Here is a 16,209-nt window from a genome sequence, read left to right as displayed (position 1 = left end):
CGTGCCCAGTGGGAGTTTAAGCCACTGGGTCCAGGACTCAAATCATAGTTGACTACATGGGAGTCCAGTGACATAGTCATTATGCCAACAGCTGGTCCCTCCTCCTCTCAACTTCTATGAGACTGATTTTTATTGTCATTTTTTAGATTCTACACATGAGTGAGATCATGGGGTTCTTAGTTGTTCTGAGTCCTTGATAAATATATCAGTAACAGATGACTTAAATTCAGCTGAGTATTACTCAGAGACTCCATCACGGAGCTTAGAATCTAGGACTCTTTCTTGATCTGATATTTTCTGTTCTCTGGGGGCAGGACAAGGCCTCTGAGTCTAGAATTCAGCCTGACATTGCTAAGACTTTGACAAAGTTCCTTAAAAAATCCTTTTGATGAGTGTTTTGCAAGTGGTTGCAGCTGCTGCTCATCTAGTTGGCTTTTAGTGAACTTCTTTGTGATCGAAGTCTAAATGGTGATTGCTAAAAGAATATGAAAGGCTTTCTTAACTAGCTTCAGAGTCATTAAGGCCATAAATAGACAAGAGAGTGGAACTAAATGGCACCAAAGAAAAAGTCAGAGGGAGAGTGAGGGTATAAACAAGAGGCAAGTAAGGACAGTAGAGAGTGCATGAGAAATTTCACTTTTTAAGGAGCTTTTTTTCCTCTTTCAAGTCCTCTTGAGATGCAGAGTTGAGAGTCTGGTCCTTCATTTAGTAATTGCTTATTTATTTCCCACCACATCAAGCATGTGTAAATGGGGGTCTGTGGGTGGCATGGTGGTTAAAGGCACTGGATTCCTACATGGTTGACCATGGTTTGAGTTCCGGGCCTAGAAGCTTGCTCTCTCTCTCTCTCTTAAGTGATCAAAACTGAAAAAAAAGATAATAAATAAATAATTGTTTTAAAAGAATGTGTAAATGTAGGCAAGAATGTTATAAAAATAAGTAGATGTCATTTTCTATATCCTTGAATATTTTATCAGAAAAAAGGCACAAAACTTATCACTATAAAATTGGCAAGTGAAGGCTGGTATAGTAAATTGTATTGACAGTTTATAACAAATAAAAATATGCTAACAAACTGAATTATACTGGGAAGGAGTCAGAACACTATCTCTTACTTCCCTAGTTATAGCCTATAAATCTGGTTTTGAAAATATATTGGAAGAGACAGATGGGCACAATGTCTAGCTTTATGCAAACATTATAAATAAAACATTTCTTGTAATCCTTGGAATTTTACTTGGTACATATTAAAAGATCCACATTTTAAAGCCCTAAGCTGTAGATTCACTAGAAAATGTAATTTTACTACTGATGCTAAACATAAATATGAACCCATGTAATTTTCTACAGCATGAATAACTTTTAAAAAAATTATTAACAGTCTACTTCACAAATAATCAATTTTGCTTCCCTGCCCTGAAGATTATCAACTTTGTGTATTGTTTATGTGAATATTTCATTTAAGTCCCTCTTCTCAATTCATCCAAGTTATTGTTTTTATTTGTTTGTTTGCAGAAAGAAAGATAGAAAGTATGTAGATAAAATGTAAACTAATTTTTGTGCTAACTTTCAGGGGAGAAATAATTTTGAAGGGAAATTTGCTGTTTTAAACTAAAAGCTGTCGCTTGCATCCCAAAGTGAAATAAAAACGTTTTTTGGCCATGAACATAGATTGTATAAGTATGACAATAAACCCACATCTTATCTGGATTGTAATTCCCTTTTTAACTTTTCCTTTCATGAGTGAGAGAGACACAGAGACAGCACTCTAAACAGGGTCTTGATATTACAGTCCACACCCAGCTTTGGCCAGCCCCAACCATGAGCACACAATGTGTCTGGCTTAACTCAAGGAGCTCCTCAGAATTTTACCATGTGGATCAGCATCACAAAGCATCATGTTTTTACCACTGTGCTACCTAGTAATTCCTTTCTTAACAACTGCTGTATTACTACTTTATTAGCATGCTGAGAGTGCTTAGGAAGTTGATTTTTTTAAAAAGTGTATTTATTGTCTTTCTTTTTTAAAAATTTTTATTAACTTATTTATGTGGGATCAGCAGGTGGCAGCATGGTGGCTAAGGTTCTAGATTCTCACCTAGTCAAATGTGGTTCTGGAGGCTTGGAATTCATACCAGGCATTTCTGTGGACATGATCAAAATCCTGAGAGGAGAATGGGGGAAAAGGAATTGCAGTGTGGTCATCCCCCCCTGGGGGGTGATTTCTCACTTTCCCTCTCTCTGTCTCTTTCTAGGGAGCACACATACCTATTGTAAAAACCTTAAACAAACTATTTATTTCTTATGTGAGAGAGTGAGAAGCGACAAACACCTGATCAAGGTCCTCAGATTGTGACCCAACCCCAGTCTCAACCAATTTGGATCACACATACACCATATAGCAAAACCAAAAAAAAAAAAAAATAGTATTTAGTTATTTCCTTCCATGATCAAGAGAGACAGAAGAGAGAGCTAGAGAGTCAGAGAAATAGCACTCACAACAGGATCCTGATGCTGTGACCTACTCCCCAGCATTAGCCAGCCATGAATCATGGGCATGCATGTGACCACTGAGAGGCCTCTGGGATGTGAACTTTTAATTTTTCTATGTGGGTCAGCTTTGCATAGCATTGAATTTTATTGACGTACTACCATCTGATCTTTACTTCTTCTTATTTATTTACTCCAGGGAACTTGTGTGGCAGAGAGCGACAGAAAGAGGGAAAGTTGTGGATCAGCATCACAAAGCATCATGTTTTTACCACTGTGCTACCTAGTAATTCCTTTCTTAACAACTGCTGTATTACTACTTTATTAGCATGCTGAGAGTGCTTAGGAAGTTGATTTTTTTAAAAAGTGTATTTATTGTCTTTCTTTTTTAAAAATTTTTATTAACTTATTTATGTGGGATCAGCAGGTGGCAGCATGGTGGCTAAGGTTCTAGATTCTCACCTAGTCAAATGTGGTTCTGGAGGCTTGGAATTCATACCAGGCATTTCTGTGGACATGATCAAAATCCTGAGAGGAGAATGGGGGAAAAGGAATTGCAGTGTGGTCATCCCCCCCTGGGGGGTGATTTCTCACTTTCCCTCTCTCTGTCTCTTTCTAGGGAGCACACATACCTATTGTAAAAACCTTAAACAAACTATTTATTTCTTATGTGAGAGAGTGAGAAGCGACAAACACCTGATCAAGGTCCTCAGATTGTGACCCAACCCCAGTCTCAACCAATTTGGATCACACATACACCATATAGCAAAACCAAAAAAAAAAAATAGTATTTAGTTATTTCCTTCCATGATCAAGAGAGACAGAAGAGAGAGCTAGAGAGTCAGAGAAATAGCACTCACAACAGGATCCTGATGCTGTGACCTACTCCCCAGCATTAGCCAGCCATGAATCATGGGCATGCATGTGACCACTGAGAGGCCTCTGGGATGTGAACTTTTAATTTTTCTATGTGGGTCAGCTTTGCATAGCATTGAATTTTATTGACGTACTACCATCTGATCTTTACTTCTTCTTATTTATTTACTCCAGGGAACTTGTGTGGCAGAGAGCGACAGAAAGAGGGAAAGTGAGAAAGCACTCCCTAGGGGGAATGGCCATGCTGCAGTCCCTTCTCCTCCACTCTCCTCTCAGGATTTTAGGCACACATGCACATGTGCCTGGAATGATTTTCAAGCCAACAGGTTTGGGACTCAACCTGTGGTCAGCCATATGGGAATACAATATCTTAACCATGATGACACCTGCTGGCCCTCTCCTTTTTTTTTCCCTCCAGCACTTTGAATACATCATCCCATTCTTTCCTGGACTACAGAATGTGTGCTGATAAATTTGAAAATAGTCTTATGTATGTTCCCTTGTATATGATGAGTTACTGTTCTCTTGGTGTTTCCACAATTCTGTTTGTTTTTGACTTTATTTATTTATTACCAGAGGGTACATATAATCACAAGAGAGAGATGGAGAGAGAGACCTTCAGTAGGGCATATTCACACTGTAATCTTTTTTCTCCATTCTGTGAGGATTTCAGGCATACGTACATAGATACCTGGCATGATTTTCAAGATGCCAGGTCCAGGACTCAAACATTGATGGTATCTGGCTATATATGCATAGCACTTAAGGGATGAACTACTTAGACTAGCCCTATCTTTGACATTTTAATTTTTTTGATAGAGATTTTTGCTATATAGCATGTGCACTCACTGGAGAGACAGAGAGACAGAAAGTGAGAAATCCCCCGGGGGAATGGCCATGCTGCAATCCCTTCTCCATTCTCCTCTCAGGATTTTGGGCATGCATGCACACATGTCCAAGATGTATTTCAAGCCACTGGGTCAGGGACTCAAACTGCAGTTGACCATGTGGGAGTCCAGTGCCTCAACCACTATGCCACCTGCTGGCCTATCTTTGACTTTTGATGATTTAATTACATATATCTTTTTATTATTGATGTGGTATTGTTTACTTGTAGAATTTTATTTGATTGATTTTAATGATGTTTTCTTCTTCTGGATTCTACATCTTGTGACTTACTAGGACATACTGAGTATGCTATGGTTTAGATTATGGTTTAGTTCCCAAGAGTCCATGCATTAGAATTTGGTCTCTAATATAATGGCATTGGGAGATTGTGAGACCTTTAACAAGTGGGGTCTAGTAGGTGGTGTTTGTATTCCTGGGGTGCCACCTCCATGAAGATTACTGTTGTCTTTAAAGAAGATGTGTATTTTTTCTCTGTGAGACAAAGTGGACTGAGAGAAGAAGACTGTCCTTCAAGGGCAGGTACCTCACCAGATAAGATTAGTATGCGAGTCAGTGAACTGGGATATACCCTCAGTGTAGGCAGACACCTTCTAGTTGCCTGGGAGTGTGGGAGGGACAAATAGATAAAGTGGAGAATTCTGTTTTCTGTTGTTTCTCTGCATGAGCTTGCCTTCATCTCTCTGCTTGTTAGCCATGTTGTAAAGTAGCACTACATGGTCGACCCATGTCTTTGGACTTTCTAGCCATCAGAATTATGAGCCAAATAAGCCTCTATTTTTTGTTTGTTTGTTTGTGTGTATGAATCATTCAGCCTCAGGTATTTCTGTTAACAACACAATACCAAATTAATACAGTCTTTGAACTTATTATAACTACTGTTTCTGCCATTTCCTCTATTGGAGTCATCTTAGGGTCTTTTTCTATTGACTATTTTTTATTCAGTTGGTTGTGGGACATATTTTTCTGTTTCTTTGCACTTTAATAATTCTTATTGTACATTATGGATCTACCTTGTAGAGACCCTTAGTTACATTTTGGGTTGGGGTGGTGGTGGATAAAGTTGGTTTTAATTCTAATATGCAGTTAAATTGTCCAGTAACTTTGAATTTTTAGAGATTTGATTTTTATGGACTTTTATGGAATTCTTCTTATTTATATATATATTTTTTAGTTTTTTTTTTTTCTTGGAAAGGTTTTTGCTATAGGGTATGTATGTTTGCCAGAAAGAGAGAGGCAGAGAGACAGAAAGCAAGAAAGTGAGAAATCAACCCCCGGGGGGATGGCCACTCTGCAATCTCTTCTACTTCATTCTCCTCTTGGGATCTTGGGCACACATGCACACGTGCCCAGTGTGTTTAAGCCACTGGGTCTGAGACTTGAACCGCAGTCAACTACATGGGAGTCTAGCGACATAGCCATTACACCAACTGCTGGTCCCTTGTTTTGTTCTTGATACCAGGGTGAATCTCTTAGTCTTAGCATTGAATTCTTAGTTCAAAGGAGTAACCATTTAAGAGTTTCAATGGAAATTCCAGGCTTTTTAGTAATTTCTCTAATTTTTAAGAACTCAAACTCAAAATTCCCTTTCCTTTTTCCTGTGGAGGGCAGCAGCTGAAATCTCTGGTCAGCTTTTTCAGCATTCTAGCAATTGTATTCTCTTGGGCTCCTTAGAGTCTTTCCTGTTCTTGAGTAGTTCAAAGGTCAATATGGATTTGAGGGACTTTGTCCTCTGTAGCTCTGGCCTTTCTGGGATATTCCCCTTCTATTTTTCAACTCTTCTGGCAACTCCAACTTTGTCTCTGATACCTCAATCCATTAAAATTTGGGTTATCCTTAAGTTCTACCCACTCACGACTCATATAGAATCAGGAGCACCCTCAGCCAAATGTCATATGAACAATCATTATTTTTTTTCTCCCCAATAGTTTAATCTCCTCCAATTTCTTTCTTTTTGGTCACTATCCTGTCTTTAAATATTTATTTCCTGTATTTTGTTTAGAATTTATTGCTATCTATGGGATGGTTTATATGGTAAAAGTTACTCTGGAACTACTGAAACCATTATATCCTGTTATTTTTATGTATTTAGTGCATGGAAGTTGTCTTTTAAAATCCAAGGCACTCAATTATGTGATTGTCAGTGAATTTTGTTTTCAAGCTGAACTCTAGTAGCAAAGGTGTAACTTATTTTTTCTCTATTTTAAGATTAGTTAACTTGGGACCAGCAGTTGACGTAATGGCGATGTCATTGGACTCTCATGTAGTCAACTGCAGTTCAAGTCCTGGATCCAGTGGCTGAGACTCATGTTGGGCTTGTGTGTGTGCATGCCCAAGGTCCCAAGAGGAGAATGGAGGAGAAGGGAATGCAGAATGGCCATCCCCTCTGGGGTTGATTTCTTGCTTTCTGACTCTCTGTCTCTCTCTTATCTTTCTGGCCAGTGCACATGCCCTAAGCAAAAACCTGTTAAAAAAAAAAAAAAGGAATAATAATAAATAAAAGATTAGCTAACTCTAGTCTAAGTTTGTCCCTTTCTTATGGGACAAAGAAAACTTTGATGAAAATTTCAATAAAGAGCTAACATATACCAACATCCTGAATTTTTTCATATATATGAAAAAATATGTCTCATAGAATAATTATCATAAAATATATGTAAAAACATACATTCAGCTGCTAGATTTGTTTCCCATGACACTACAAGGACCACCAATTTCATAGCTCAGAATAGCTGAGGGTTCTCTGCTTAGCAATGTGCTTCGTTCAGCCAGTTTCATATTTTAGGGTTTGTTACCTCCAGCCAGCCTTTCAAGTATCGAATTATGGATAATTTGGTTTTTGTTTAGCTGTAAGTAAACAAAAACTAAGGCCTTAAATAAACAGGCTGCTTTTGTCTTAAATGAGAAATCTAGAGGCAGAGGCAGAAAATCACTGACTTGAGTTCAACTGATCCGTGACTTCATTCAGGCTTCTTTCCATCCATCTTTGTTCCCCCACCAATCTCATGCTTTCATTTTTAGTTTTGCTTTTCTCCTCTTGGTCACAAGATGACAACTGAAGCTCCAGGAATAGTGATTTGATTCTGCAGAAGGAAGGAGGAAGGAAATTGAGAAGCCTGGTTTTGTCCTTTTCATTAGGAAAGCAAAAGCTACTCAGAACCCCCCTTCCAGCTTCTACTTTACTTAAGTTTAATTGACCAAGGCTGGGTTCCATGGTTACCCCTAGGTACAAAGGAGACTGGAAAATGAATCTTTTACTCCTCTTGGCTCTGTGTAACACTAGTGCAAGACTATGGAGAAGGATGTTGGGGATGGGTGTGAAGCTGTCTCCACCATGGTGCTGTAACTGTAGTGGTTGTGCTGCATAGGGACTTTCTGTCAGCAGCATGGCCCTCCCAGACTTCAGGATCTCAGAATCTCAGCCTAGGGGTAAGTAAGAAGTAGATTCTTGGGGCCAGGTGGTGACACAGTAATAATGTGACTAGATCCATAGGGGAAAAGTCCTGTTTTTTTTTTTTTCCCACAGGACCTTCCAGAGCATGCAGGGCATGCATGCATTTGCCTGTGTTCCTGGCTGACTGATACTGGAGGTGAAATGCAGCATGCAGACTGCTGAGGGTTCTTGTTTCTCTGCCTTTCTCTTTAGGTCTCTGATGAAAGAAAGAAACTTAAAAAAAAGAAGTAGCTCCTTATTTTAGCAGTGCTTTGCATCCATTAGTCTACTCTAATATTTATCAGGATTGGAATAGATCCAGAAATATCTGAATTGTGCAATGACTAAACATTTAGGGACTTACAGTAGTGTTGTGTAAAAATAAAGTTCTCTTTTATGCTGGTAATTATGACTGATGCTTTTCTCTTTTCTATGTCCATGATGAGAACTCAGAAGGGAGTGAGAATTTCATGGCGGCCGCATTTCTTGCTAGCATCTCAACAGAAGAAGCATGTTGTTCTCTGTTGTCATTGTGTAATTTATAGTGCAGACTGACAGGATGAGGGCATGGCAGTTGGACTTTTCTGTCAGCAGCATGGCCCTCCCAGACTTCAGGATCTCAGAATCTCAGCCTAGGGGTAAGTAAGAAGTAGATTCTTGGGGCCAGGTGGTGACACAGTAATAATGTGACTAGATCCATAGGGGAAAAGTCCTGTTTTTTTTTTTTTTTTTTCCCACAGGACCTTCCAGAGCATGCAGGGCATGCATGCATTTGCCTGTGTTCCTGGCTGACTGATACTGGAGGTGAAATGCAGCATGCAGACTGCTGAGGGTTCTTGTTTCTCTGCCTTTCTCTTTAGGTCTCTGATGAAAGAAAGAAACTTAAAAAAAAGAAGTAGCTCCTTATTTTAGCAGTGCTTTGCATCCATTAGTCTACTCTAATATTTATCAGGATTGGAATAGATCCAGAAATATCTGAATTGTGCAATGACTAAACATTTAGGGACTTACAGTAGTGTTGTGTAAAAATAAAGTTCTCTTTTATGCTGGTAATTATGACTGATGCTTTTCTCTTTTCTATGTCCATGATGAGAACTCAGAAGGGAGTGAGAATTTCATGGCGGCCGCATTTCTTGCTAGCATCTCAACAGAAGAAGCATGTTGTTCTCTGTTGTCATTGTGTAATTTATAGTGCAGACTGACAGGATGAGGGCATGGCAGTTGGACTTGTTTGGGTTGGTTGCCCACAGTAGTCCGGGCCTTTCTATCCATTTTCACCCTGCCTTCACTTTCAGATCTCAAAGGAACCTCAAATTGTCCACATCTGCTCTTTTTCTGTATTCCCTGATATAGTGATTGACAGTCCACCTGTCGAGCTGGTGGTCACAAACTTCAGAGACATCTGTCTCTCTCACTTCCAGTGACAATTAATTACCAAGTCCTGTCAATTCTTGCTCCTTAATTTTTTTGTACCCACTCCTTTAAATCTTCACTGCCAGCACCCTAGCATTACACATCAAATCACAGAAGCAGTTTTTAGTTGCAATAAATAGAATAGCCAACAAAAATGGTTTCATCTATAAGAGGCTTTTTATTTGTTTCTTTTTAAATCTCACATAGTACGACATAAGAAATAAAGCAGTTCCAGGACTAATTTAGTGAGTAAAAATGTCATGAAGACTCAGGTGCTTTTACACTTTACATTCCATTACTTTTAAAGCACTAACCATGTTAACCGTTTGCATCACAAGATGACTGCTGTAGTCTTACCATCACTTATAGGCACAACCACACAAGCAAAGAAGAGGAACACATCTTTTGTGTGTCACTTTTTATGAGGGAGGAAAACCTTCGTAAGAATTCCCTCTGCAGCATTCCTCTTAGATTCCAGTGGCCATGACTGAGTATTCGTCCTTGCTGTAGCTAAAGAAGGCTGAGAAGATAAATTTCTGGCATTTTCAGCTGTTAAAGTGGGCAGGCAGGTTTTGCTGGCCAAGAAGAAGGTTGGGATTGGAGGGGAGTAGCAGGGAAGGAATTTGTTTGTGTATGTTTGTTTCTTTTTAAATCTCACATAGTACGACATAAGAGAGAGCAGTTCCAGGACTAATTTAGAGAGTTAAAAAAATTATAGATATATATATATATGTATAGATAGATGGATAGATATTGTTATCTATATCTATATATAGTTATAGGTATATTTATAGTACAGACTAACAGGAGGAGGGCATGCCAGTTGGACTTGTTTGGGTTATATCTTTATTTTATTTATTTATTTATTTATTTATTTATTTATTTATTTATTGGTAGGGGGTATTAAACAGAGTCTGCCATGCACACATTTTTCTCTTACCTGGACTGTGGGCAGAGTCTCCTATTCATTCTCTCTTTCTGGTCTTATTAATTTCTTTTTAAACAAGTTTATTTATTCCTTCTATGAATGAAAAAGCAGAGATAGAGAGAAAGAGAGAGAGCACCCCCAACAAATCTGGATGGTGCAGTCCACCTAGCTTGAGCTAGCCCCAGATCATGGATCATGGGCACATGTGTGCCCAGTGTACTCAGAGAGGTCTCCACAGTGAACCTGGAACCTTCTCGTGTGGGTCAGCCTCATAGAGCATAGCACTGACTACTGTACCACTGTCTGGACCCTCTTGTCTTCCTCCTTTCAATCCATTCTTCTCACATTGCTGCTGCCAGAGGGGTCTTTTTCAAAGTGTGTAACTCTCTTGTTAATTGATATGCTTAATTGCTTATTGTCAATGTGTCTCATAACAATGCAAACAGCATGATGGAAGAGACTTTGCCTGTTCTGTTCATGCTTTATTCCCTAGACTGGGGCCTCCAGAATCAAAGGTACTTGCTAAATATGTGTTAGCTGCACAAATGAAATGCAAATCTGATTTTTATCTATCCTTTTTTCTCTTAGAGTTATTTATCTCATTTTATTATCATTATTATTATTTTAAATTTGCTATAGGGCAGATGTGCATACCAGAGAGAGGCAATTAGAGAGAGAAAGCAAGCCACTAGGTCCAGGACTTGAACTACTGTCAGCCATATGGGAATCTAGCCCCTCAACCACCATGCCACCCACTGGGCCCTATCTATTCTCTGTAAAATCTTTGAATGGCTTCCCTTTGCCCCTAAAATAAAGTTGCATCTTCTGGAAATTATAAGGTCCTTCATGAAATGAAATGATCTGTGCCTACATTTTTACCTCTTGTCATTCCTCTCCCCTCTTTCCTCTACTTTTCTGAAACTTTCTTCAGTTTTTCAAATATACCATGTGTATTCTTTCTTCTATCTTTCTGGAACTGTTTGAACCTCTCACTTTGCTTGACTATGTCCTTCTCTGGAAGCATATTTTAGGTGAAACATCACTGACTCTGGGAAATCCTCCAGACCTTTCTCTCACTAAACTTTGTTCTTCCCATAGCACCCTGAATTTCTCCCTTTTAGAAATCATCATGTACTAGGGACAGCACTAATGGCCATATCTCTGGAATCCCATGTAGTCGACCGCGGTTCGAGTCCCAGACGCGGTGGTTTAAACAAGTGCTGCGTGGGTGCGGGTGCGGGTGCGGGTGCATGTGCGTGCGTGCGTGCCTAAGATCCCAGGAGGAGAATGGAGGAGAAGGGAATGCGGCATGGCCATCCCCCCTGGGGGTTGATTTCTTGTTTTCTGTCTGTCTTTCTGGAGAGCACATGAACCCTATAGCAAAAAAAAAAATTTTTTTTTTTAAATAGAGAAATGATCACATACTGTTGAATGCTTAGTTGTGCTTCTCTAGCATTATGATTTAAAGAAAAAGAAAAAGAACTTATCGAGATATAAATCACATGCCATACAATTCATTATTTAAAGTCTCCAATTTAATTGTTTTTAATATATTCATGGAGTTGTGCAGCCATCATTGGTATCAATTTTGAAACATTTCTATCATCCAAGTACTCACACCAATTAGCAGGTGCACCCCATTTCCTCTCCTCCCCTGTAGCTCTAGGCAACTACTATTCTGCTTTCCCCCTTATGGATGTGCCCATTCTAGACAGTTCATGTAAATGGCACTTAGTCTCTGTGTGGTCAGGGATCATGTTGATTCCTCAACCTCTGTATTCCCAGTGTGCAACAGAGAGCCTGGAATATGGGTGGGGCTCAAAATCAAATATTTGTTGAATGACTGGCTGACTGAATAAATGACAATTTAGATACTCCAGCGCTGATCTCGCCCTTGTCTAATATTTACAGTTTTTATGTAAATTTACTGTTGTTTCCATTATCCTGCACTGACATTTTATAATGTACTTGCCTATTTTCTAAGTCAAGTTTTCTTTTTAAAATTTAATGCAAGGGAAAAATGCTTGTGTACTCACATATGTGAGCACTGATTAGAGAGAGCAAGAGAGAAAGTGAGAGAGCGAGAGAGTGAGAGAGTAAGAAGACTGCCCCCCCCTCCACTCCAACGAGGCCTGGTCACACTGCAATCCTTTTATCCCTTTCCCTCCATTTCTCCATCCCATCCAGATCCTGGGCACACATGCTCATGCCTAGCATATTTTGCAAGTTACTGGGCCTGGATTCCAACCATGGTGGATCATGTGGGATCAAGCTCCCTATGTAAAGTCCTTAACTGCTGTGCTGTGGGACTGGTCCACGATCATGACCTTTTGCAGATGTGGGTCACATTGCACTGATCTTTGTATCTCTTTATTGAATACTGTACTTGGCATGTGGTGTGTCCAGATGGACTGGGTGGGTTAAACAATATTAATTTTCTCATAGTTATGGAGGCTGGATTTCCAAGTTCAAGGTGTTGGTGGGACTGCTTTTTGGTGAAGCCCTTCTTCCTGGCTTGCAGATGGTGCCTTCTTACTGTGCCCTCAAATAGCCTTACCTCTGGGCTTGCAAGGAGAGAGACAGTGAAATCTCTGATATTTCTTCCTCTTCTTTTACTTTTGTTTTTGCCATAGGGTACATGCTTTAGCTTGAGAGAGACAGTGAGAGGGAGAGGGAGAACCCCCCACCCCCACCCCAACCCCTAAGAAGGATGGCCATGTCACAATCCTTTCTCCATCTCATCCTGGGATTTGGGGCATGTATGCACATATGCCTGGCATGATTTTCAAGCTACTGGTTCCAGTACTCAAACCATGGTTGGCCATGTGGGAGTTCATCGTATTAACTACCATGCCACCTGCTGGCCCCATCTCTTTCTCTTCTTACAAGGACACAAGTTGTATTGAATTAGGCCTCCACCCTTATGTCCTCATTTAACCTTGATTACCTCCTGAAAGGTCTACCTCTGAATATAATCACATTGGGGTTAGGGCTTAACCAATGAAGTGGGGGGGGGCAGGGGAGCAGGCACAATTCACTCTGTAATGGAAGCCCTTTGTGATTTTATCAGTGCAGAAGGGAGAAAGGTTTCTCAGACCATTTATATCCTGGGAGTCAGTGTCCTTTGCAAATAAGAACAATGGGTAGAATTGTTAGCAATCAGTGTCCTCAAAGCACGCTGTGAGCTGACCTCCTGCTTCTTTAATCTAGGGCTTCATAGGCCAACCTAAGGGTATTTGGGGGTTTTTCATTGAGTTTATCTGGGCAGTTCTTCCTAGGTGTCAAGTGTAACCCCTTTGGGCCATCATCAAAAATGGTTATTGAGGGCACTGGGAGTTGAGATAAAAGATTGTGGGTGAAATTCTGCTTGGCCAAGGCATTTTGCACAGTGCTGGACAAGGTGTCAGCAATTCTGTAGTACGTCTCTAATCTTTTTATTATTTTTCCCCCACTGCTCTCCTTGGTAAAAGAAGCTGTTTGGCTGCTAGCCTGATTTCATCTTTCTAGGAGTTAAAGCCTTTTTTTAATCTTCCTAACCCCAGTCTTCTGTGATCTGATTTGATGTTTCACTGGTCAAAGGATGCTTCCGACACTATTTTAGGGGGCATCTTATCATGAGACCTGGGTCCTGGCAACCTCCACCTAGTGTTTAATTTACAAAGAAGTTGCTTTCAGTAGAAGTCCACTCCAGCGTGCTAGGATGTGACTTGTGGGTGGTTCAGGCTGCCTTGGAAATATATGTCTCTTCTTAAGAGAGCTGGACAATTATGAAAGACAGTCTGGGTACCAAAGCCTGGGTTAGGCAGGACCAACTCCCAGACTAATAACAGGCATGTTCTTTAAAGCATTCTTCAAATGCCCAACTGCAAAAGCTACAAATGATGTTCCATGATGAAAGCCAGAGGGCCAGAGCACTACTGTCTGAAAGAGCCTCTGTCTGACAGATTTCTAGTACTGGCAGCAGGCAGGCCACTCCTGACCAAGATCCAGCCACCTTAGAGATGCCCCAAGGGCAGAGTGAGACAAAGTCTCCTCTGCTGGAGCAGTGGCCATGTTTCTGGGGAAGGGAGCACGCATGTGGTGGCCCTGAAAAAATATACCCTGGTACGTGGGACCACTGTAGCTCAGTGGTGTTAGAGGCAGATTCTTAAATATACTTCTTGGAACAGAATTTGGATCTATAAGTAAGAAGTGTCAGTCTTTTAACATTCACCATTTGAGACTGAATTGATTTAGCCAGTCAAGGGAGCCTGGTGTGAGGGACTGGTTTTATCTCCTGCTCTGGTGGGTGTTTTGATTCATGCTCAGCTATGGAAGGCTGTAGCTTCAGGCACTGAGAACGCAGCTGTGTATTTGGCTGTTTATTTGTCCAATTGGCCAGGAATGGCTTGGGGACAAGCAATGCCTTATTTGGAGTTGTGTATTCTTTCTATACCTCTGTCCCGTGGAGTGACTTCATATAACCTTCCCCAGCTTGGGAATACCTGAATCAGCTTCTGAATAGCCTAGGAAGACCTGTTCATAGCTTGGGGAAAGCTTCCTGTCACATTTAGAACCCTGAGGAAAACCAACAGGATCCAATCCTGTCTGAGCTTCTGTTCCTTGACTGGTGGCAGGGAGTTGAAACTGGAAACCTGAGGTCCAGGATTTTCCTGGGACTCTCCTGCTTTCTAGAGGATAACATGTGCTTGCCCTGACTGAGCAGCACCACAAATTCTGCTCGTAGGGCCATAAGTATAAATTTTTCTGTCTGGTCTGTGGCTAGGCTGCTGAGACTTGTGGTTGCTGAGCAGCTCCTGGCAGGTTGATAGGTGGCATCAAACGCTATCATGCCACTGCATGTCACGGATGCCCTGAATGGGATGCAGTGTCCCTTAGAAAATTGTCTCCTTCTTGTAGCTCTGTGGTGCCACACAAGATCCAGCTTTGTGACAACTGTGGCTCAAAGGGGCTCTCTTAGGAAATCTTACATCTACAGGAATGAGTGGCCAATGTGATGACAACTACCTTAGAACCTCAGTCATCTTGACATGAGCAGAGCATCCCGTTTTTCTTCATAGACGATGATCCCCCCAGGCTCCCTCATGGAAAGCAGAGACTCATGAAGTCCCATCACAGCTTTGGGGATCTGCTGGGCAGGAATGTGGAACGAGAGAGCAGAGTTTATCTTGCAGTCACAGCCAGAATGCCCTCTGGCTGATCTGAGAGCAGGTGGGAGCAAGGTGGTGCTAGGCAGACGCCTGCAAGTGTGAGATACCTCTGAACGTGGAACCCTGAGTGTGAGTGTGAGGTGTGGGTCTGGTCTGTTATGAGTGGAATTATGCCCCCCCCCAAAGAAAAGATATTGTAGTGTCCTAACCACCCAGTACTTCAGAATGGCCTTATGTGGACATAATATCTTTTTTTTTTTTTTTTTTTTTTTTTTTTTTTTTTAGTTTTTAAATATTTTTTGCCAGAGGGTGCTTGCACTCACTGGAGAGAGGCATAAAGAGACAGACAGACAGAAGGAAACTTAGGTAGCAATTCCCAATAAGGCATAGCCATGCCACAATCCTTTCTTCTCCATTTCTCCCACCCCTCAGGAGTTTGGGCATGTGTCTGGTGTATTTTTCAAGCCACTGGGTCTGGGACTCAAACCACACAGTTGTCCATGTGGGATCCTGCTGCACTAACCCCCACACCACTGTCTAGTCTAGACATAGTATCTCTATTGAGGTAGTAAGGTCAAAATGGAGTTATTAGTGTGGATTCTAATCTAATACTTCTGGTGTCCTTAGAAAAAGTGGAAATTTGACCCATCCACGATGACACAGAAAGTGGGGTCCCATTGGGTAATACTGGAGCAATATGGAGAACCCAGGTTTGGCTCCTGGATAGATCTGAACATCTGGGCATACCCCTAGAAGTGCCTGGCCCCAGAGCATGCAGCTGACAGGTGAAGAGGCCTGAATGCAGCCATTCTTAGCCCCATTCACATTTGCTCTATTCCTTCATCATCAAGCTTTCCCCCCTCAGAGTCTTGGCACTGGCTGTTCTCCTGCGTAAGTTGCTTTTCCTTCTAGATTTCTTGGTGACCAGTTCCTCCTTTTTTTTTTTTTTCAATTGGCTGCAAAAGTCCAGTGATTTAATAAGAAATGCTCCCCGACCCTCACCCCAACACAGC

At 41.0% G+C, this 16,209-nt stretch overlaps 1 protein-coding gene across 1 annotated transcript in view; it reads left to right on the top strand.

Annotated features, from left to right (window-relative positions):
• Positions 1-16,209, top strand: part of CALN1 (calneuron 1) — a 579,183-nt gene that overhangs the window by 253,656 nt on the left and 309,318 nt on the right. The window lies entirely within an intron of this gene.

This window comes from Tupaia chinensis, unplaced genomic scaffold (assembly GCF_000334495.1).
Source record: "Tupaia chinensis unplaced genomic scaffold, TupChi_1.0 Scaffold000429_1, whole genome shotgun sequence".
In the NCBI taxonomy this organism is placed as follows: Eukaryota; Metazoa; Chordata; class Mammalia; order Scandentia; family Tupaiidae; genus Tupaia; species Tupaia belangeri.
Note: the sequence above shows the minus strand (reverse complement) of the source record. Positions and strands in the feature narration are given on the sequence as shown.